General features: G+C 45.3%; 1 pseudogene; it reads left to right on the top strand.

The window, feature by feature from the left end:
* The first annotated feature begins 4,153 nt into the window (after positions 1-4,153).
* Positions 4,154-4,717, top strand: LOC105064767 (ferritin heavy chain pseudogene; annotated as a pseudogene).
* The last annotated feature ends 2,725 nt before the right edge of the window (positions 4,718-7,442 follow it).

Below are 7,442 nucleotides of genomic sequence, written 5' to 3' on the forward strand. Positions count from 1 at the left end.
CCATGCTATGAAAAACCCAGTGGGTCAAGGAAGAAATCAAAGAGGACATCAGAAAATATCTTGAGACAAACAATAATGGAAACACAATTTTCCAAAATCTCTGGGAAAACAAAAGCAGTTTTAAGAGGAAACTATAGCAATATGGGCCTACCTCAAGAAACCAGAAAAATATCAAACAAGCAACCTAACCTACTATCTAAAGGAATTAGAAAAAGAGAAATAAGCCCAAAGTCAGCAGAAGGAAGGAAATAATAAATCTCAGAGAGGAAATAAAATAGAGAGCCAAAAAACAACAGAAAAGATCGATGAAACCAAGAGCTGTTTTTTCAAAAAGGTAAACAAAAATGATAAGCCTTTACCCATGCTGATCAAGAAAAAAAAGAGAGGACCTAAAAGCTTTTGCACAGCAAAGGAATCCATTAGCAAAACAAAAAGATAACCAAGCGAATGAGAGAAAACATTTTCAAATGATATAAATGATAAGGGGTTAATATGCAAAATATGTAAACAGCTTATACAACTCAATATCAAAAAAACAAAAAAACCTGATTGGGTAAAAGACCTGACTAGACATTTTTCCAAAGAAGACATACAGATGGCCAACAGGCACGTGAAAAGATGCTCAATATCACTAATTATCAGAGAAACACAAATCAAAACCACTTGAGGACATAGAATACAAACTTGTGGTTGCCAGTGGGGAGAGGGGTGGGAAGGGATAAACTGGGCGTTCAAGATTTGCAGACACTGACTAGTATATATAAAATAAATAAACAAATTTATACTGCATAGCACAGGGAAATATATTCAATATCTTGTAGGAGCTCACAGTGAAAAAGAATATGAAAATGAATTTATGTATATTCATGTATGATTGAAGAATTCTGCTGTACACCAGAAATTGACACAACATTGTAAACTGACTATACCTCAATTAAAAAAAAAACACTTGAGATCATCTCATACCTGTCAGAATGGCAGTCATCAAAACGACCATAAACAGCAAGTATTGGCAAGGATATGGAGAAACAGGAACCCTTGTACACTGTTGGTGGGAATGTAAATTGGTGCAGCCCCTATGGGAAACAGTATGGAGGTTCCTCAAAAAATGAAAAAATAGAACTACCATATGATCAAGCAATTCCACTTCTGGGAATATAGTCAAAGAAAACAGATGAATGGCAGAAAGGCCACACAGTGGAATATTATTCAGCCATAAAAAATGAAATTTTGCCATTTGCAACAACACGGATGGACTTGGAGGGAATCACGCTTCATGAAATAAGTCAGACAGAGAAAGACAAACATTGCATTTTATCATGTATATGTAGAATCTAAAAAATAAAACAAAGGAATGAATATAGCAAAGCAGAGACAGATTTACAGATTTAGAGAACAAACTAGTGGTTAACAGATTCCACTAGTAGGGAAAGAGAGGGAAAAGGAGACGGAAGGGGGAAGGGAAAGGAGTGGGGGCAAGACAGGGATAGGGGACTAAGAAGTACAAACTACTATGTATAAAATAAATAAGCTATAAGGATGTATTGTACAGCACAGGGAATAGAGCCAATATTTCATGATAACTTTAAATGCAGTATAATCTATAAAAATATTGAATCATTATGTTGTACATCTGAGACTAACATAGCATTGTAAATCAACTATACCTCAATTTTTTTTTAATGAATAAAAATAAAACAGTGCACCTGCAGTAGAAAGCCAAGCACACTCAAAGCTCAAGGAGTCAGTGAAATCAAAGCACTGCAGAAGGTTCTGGGTGGGCTGTGAGATTGAAGAGCTACTCTCTGAAAAACAGTTCTGTTTGCTGCTACCGTGCTCTGACCCTATCCCAATCTTTCTTACACTGGACAAAGCACAGTGGCATTTGATCTGCTTTAATCTCCCCAAACTACATTCCAAAGACAGTGACCAAGAAAGGAACCCAAATTAGAGCAGATCTGGGACAAGTGGAGACCTGCATAACAGAACGGAAACAAAACAGGACAGAAGGATGTATCTCCCTAGAAGAGAGATCCACCAAAGTCATCCAACGTCTGAGAAATGCCATGCTTTTGGCAATTGGGAGGGCCCCTATACTACCAGAAAGTTTCATGCGATTACTACCAAAGGAGAAGACCACTCCACAACTGACATACGCTACCCTCCCATACAGAAGAGGCCCCTATTAATGAAATGGACATCACAACTGTAGATGAGATCCATTCTAATTACCTAGGCTGATCAAATGAGTCCTTTACTCCCAAATATGAATGGACAAATGTTTGCCAGATACTTGAGGAAAGTGGAAGAGAAGATCATGATGAACAAACAGAACTATTTCTGGAGAAAGAAAGAAATATAATACCAGAAACAGAAGAGAACTTCACCAAGAAATCCAAATTTATATTCTCAGAATTTTAAGGAAGACAATGGGCTTATGAAATGAGAACAGGGTGCTAAAAAAGGGAGCAATTAGAGAATAAGAGAAAGTCCTTGGAAAATAGGAATATTAATGCAAAATTGAAAATTAATAGATGCCAAACGGGCCCAACAGTGGACTCTGAGAGACCAGCGGCCCTCGGAACCGTCAGCCCTCGCTCTCAACCATCCACCCACCACTCTCGGAACCACGGCGGCAGTGGCGGCAGCCTCGGCGGAACTGCTCATCATCGGCTGGTACGTTTTCCGTGTGCTGCTGCAGGTGTTCCTGGAATGCTGCATTTACTGGGTAGGATTCGCTTTTTGAAATCCTCCAAGGACATAGCCCATTGCGAGAAGTGAGGTGTTCAGGTGCTTCCTGAAGAAGCTGACATACACTGTGTCGAGAAACGGGGGGCCATGTGCTGGGAAAGCACCACCACCGGGCCCCCAGTTGAGGCTCCAGCCCCTACCCCTGGGCGGCCATGTCACCAGGTGCTCCTGTAAAATTCCACCAGCACGGGAGCCAATGCTGCACAGGAACGGTGGTCCCCTCTGCTCTCTCGCCAGAGGAGCAGTTGCCAAGATCAGTGCCCCTGGAGAAGCAGAACCAACAATGACGACAATACAGATCCCTTCCCTACCCTTTGCACCTGTCCCACCGCGGGTGACATTCAAGGAGGAGGGGGGAATGGGAGGAGCAGACCCCTGAGATCTGGGCACAGGCAATGCATTCTGATCTGGACCATGTCGGGACAGCGCCACCCCAGCCCCGCAGTGAAGGCCATGCCAGCAGGCCCCACCATAGAGATCCAGACAACCACACCAGCCAGGAAGAATGGACATTCCAACATCACCAGCCAAAGCCCAGAATCTCGGTGCGGCGAACAAGGCGACAACTGCGAGCTAGTGTGGCGGGACTCGAGGGCGACTGCAAAGGAAGAGTTTTAAGAAACAGAGCGGGGCTCTCTCACTGACCCTTGCCTACCGCATAGGCTTCCAGCCTTTCTGCCTCTGCTCCCTCCATTCCTCTTTCCCCCTCACGCCTGTCCAAAACAAATGTGTCACTCAACTTGGAACTATTCAACAAGAAAATGAATTCCATCTTTACCAAAACACCTTCTCCGAGTCCCCTGCCCTTCACTGATCTTGCTTTCCCCAGGTCTTAAGCAATTGTGGTCAGTGTTATGGTAAACGCTAATTGTAATGCTTGTATAAGTGTGCATTAGTTGTGTCTCCCACCTAGACTGTAAGCTCCTGGAGGACAGGGACCGCCTCTACAAACAATTTAAAAAGTACCTCCCCTGTCTCCCACAGTGTCCCAGTCCTGCTGCCAGGCAGTGGAGATGCACCCAAAATAACAACAATGAAAATAATAAAATGAAAATAATAATAAAATAAAATGTAATAGATGACAGCTGCTCAGCTCACAGTCTCCGCGACTCACCCAGACGCTGATGGAACCAGGGACACAGTGCTCTGTGCTCCGCCCTCCTTTCCCCATTACCGCCCCAACCCCAGCCAGTGTAACTGAACTGGAACCTGCCCTCCTCCTCCCACTCCCAAACCCAGGTAAGGGAACCATAATCCGGTCCATCCCAGAACTTCTGCCCTGACCGGAGTCACCTGCCTCAGGCCACCCTCATCGCCCACCCTGAGGACACTCTCTGAGTCCCCGGTTTCGGCACCGCCTCGACCTTGGCCTTCAGGCCCGCCGCGCCCCCTGCCGCCAGCCATGACGCCCGCGGGGCCCTCGCAGGGGCGCCAGAACTACCACCCCGACTGCCAGGCGGCCACCAACAGCCCCGTCACCCTGGAGCTCCACGCCTCCTACGTGTGCCTGGCCATGGCCTTCTACCTCGACCGCGACGACGTGGCCTTGAAGCACTTGGCCAGCTTCTTCCTGCGGCGCTCGCGGCACCTGGGGGAACGGGCCGAGAGCCTGATGCGCCTGCAGAACCAGCGCGGGGGCCGCCTCTGCTTCCACGACATCAGGGAGCCAGACCGCGACGCCTGGGAGAGCGGCCTCCGGTCCATGCAGTGCACCTTGCGCCTAGAGAAGCGCGTCAACCAGAGCCTGCTCCACCTGCACCAGCTGGCCAGCGACAAGAGCGACGCCCACCTGTGCCACTTCCTGCAGAGCCACTGCCTGAACCAGCAGGTCGAGTTCATCAAGGAGCTGGGGGACCACATCACCACCCTGCACAAGATGGGGACCCCGGAAGTCGGCATGGCGGAGTACCTCTTCGACAAGCTCACCCTGGGCGACAGCGACAAGAAGAACTGAGCCTGGACTGCACTTCCCCATGGTCACGGGATGACTTCCCGAGGTCACCCTGCCTGGCATGCATACAGCAATATTGCCCTTGCAAAAAAAAAAAGTTCACTTAAGTTTTTCTTCTTTCATTGTTACCATTTCTTGCAATAAAGTCATTGGTTCTTAAATAGATAAAGGTCTCTGGTTAATTTGCTTGTGCACATCTCTCACTTTGTAAGTTTAAAACAGGTATCCAGGAGTCTCTCCACCCACCCATGACCTGTCCACATGTAGCTCAGGGTCTCCATGGATGGAGGGAGAAGGTACTGCATGGAACCACTGAATACACAAAATCAGTATTCCTCTGATGAACAATGAGTGAGTCGGTGGGGGAGGGGTCATCTGAGGTCCTAGTCTACGTGACACCTGTGTGTGGTAATATTATGTTTAAACATAGCATGGAATGTATAATACCGGTGAACTCTTAAGGAGAAGTGAAGAGTGAGATTGGACAGGGAGCAAAATAAAGGGTGTCTTCAACTTGACCTGAAAACATTTAGCTCATTATGAAATCTTAGCATGTGTTGCTTCTGGACAGCAGCCTGGAGGTCCTAGAAGCAGGTATGCAGAGTCCCTCCTTGACAGTCTCACCCCTGGCAACAGGGATAATGGTAACTGAGCCTTAGCTGACGTTCCCATAGATGCAGGAGTGACTTCCTAGGTCACCCTGCCAGTTATGCATATTGCCCTTACAAAACATCCAAAGATGTGTATTTTTCCTTCCATTGTAACCTTTCTTCCACTAAAGGAACAGAATACCACAAAAACCTCAAATTACCTCATGAGAAGGGCTGAAAAATTAAAGGTCATGGCAAAGGTCAAATTTGTGATATTGAATATAAAGTAGAATAAATCTCCCTGAATGTAAAACCCAGGATTCTCATAGCTTTGAAGAATGTCAGGGGAGAGGGAGACTCGAGGCTGGGAGACAAGTTAGGAGATACTGGAGCAGGTCCGGAGACACAATGGTGGCTTCACCTGTGGTGGCTATAGATGTATATATGTATATATATATATATGAAAGATCTGAGACAAACTCAGAGAGAGGAGAGGTCCTCAAAGCAGGCAGAGAATGACATATATTGAACAAACACCAAGTCTGGCAAAGAAGAGTAAAGGGACAATTGAAGTTTCTGGAGACTGAACTCCAAAGGCCATGATTCTCACTTTTAAGAAAATGTTGAAGTGTAGTCTTGGGGAAATATGGAAGGAAATTACTGCTTAGCTAAACTTCTTCGTATTTTACTACATACTTTAAAGCAATCTGGTGGCTAGTATGTATGTGTGTGTGTGTGTGTGTGTGTGTGTGTGTGTACGCATCTCTCTCACAGATACAAGACGCACAGGGCAAGCCTATACTGGTGAGCATTTCAAACAGTCCACTGAATGACGATCCTTCTTCCTTTCCTGCTTTGGAGAACCAGTTTTCTGTTTGAGTCTCTTAACCTCAGTTTGCCTGGGTTCACATAGCAGTCTAGCCACACATCTTGGGTAGACCTGGGTAAGGTATTTAATTTCTCTGTGCCTCAGTTTCCTCACATTTAAAATAAGGATAAAAGTGTCAACTCCACTAGGTTACTTCGACGATTAAAGGAGTTAATGTATGTAAATCTCTAAGGAGCACTTTGTTCACCATGTTTCTGGTTTTCATCACCACCATCAACATCGCCATCTTCATAATCATCCTCCAGTTTCTTCTAAGTTCCTTCTTGTAGTTAATGCTTTGGGGAAAAGACTGCATATCTATCCTTTGCCATTGGACGTCTGTCTTTCATTTTAGCCAACGCAGGCACCTTGCATACTGAGAAGGAAACAAAAAGTCCTCTGTAGCTTCTTTCGTTGTCATGTGCAGCCAGGACTCAGGAAGGAAGATTTCTCTGTTGCCTGGAACTGAGATTTACTGGGACAACTTTCCACCTTGAAATACTTCTCTTTCTTCAGAGATGGACAAAAGCAAGAGGATAAAGGGCTCACTTTGATTCCCACTGTATATATGGATGTTTGTCCTGAGGAAGTATGGAATGCGGCGAGAAATAAGCAAAAGGGACACCATGATAGAGCTACTGATAATATAAAAATTTAAATGTATAAAATACCATGTGCACTTCAGCACAAAGTTTCTTAGGCTTTTCTGCTGCTAGGGTCACCTCTGGAGCTTTAAAACATCTTGACGTGCAGGCCAAATCCAAACCCAAGTGCATCAGAGTCCCTTGGGGCAGGACCCAGATATTTCAGACCATGAAAGCGAGTGCGAGCTCCTCGCAACTCCAAGTGTAGTCTATGGATCAGAAGCATCAGTCACACTTGGGCACTTGTTAGAAATGCAAAATCTGAAGCCCCACTCCAGACCTACTGAATCAGAGTCTGCATTTTAACAAAGATTCCTGGTGATGAATAGGCACAATGAAGTCTGAAAGGCTTGCCTTCACACCCTGTTCCTCAAACATGGCTGCACTGTGGAATCACCCGGGGAGATGGAAAACTGATACCGATGCCTCGATTTACACAACTCACTCAGTCAGAACATCACGCAAGTACTGGACCAGTCACACTAAAAATTCACTCTAACGTCAGCAACAATTATCCAATTAACAATTACTGATCACATACATACACACACACGCACACACAGGCTTTTATTGGTTCTATTTTACCACCAGATGGTTTGTTCTAGAGCATGAGCTGTCAAACTAGCGCCGACAGCCCA

The sequence above is a fragment of the Camelus bactrianus genome, chromosome X (genome assembly GCF_048773025.1).
Source record: "Camelus bactrianus isolate YW-2024 breed Bactrian camel chromosome X, ASM4877302v1, whole genome shotgun sequence".
Classification (NCBI taxonomy): domain Eukaryota; kingdom Metazoa; phylum Chordata; class Mammalia; order Artiodactyla; family Camelidae; genus Camelus; species Camelus bactrianus.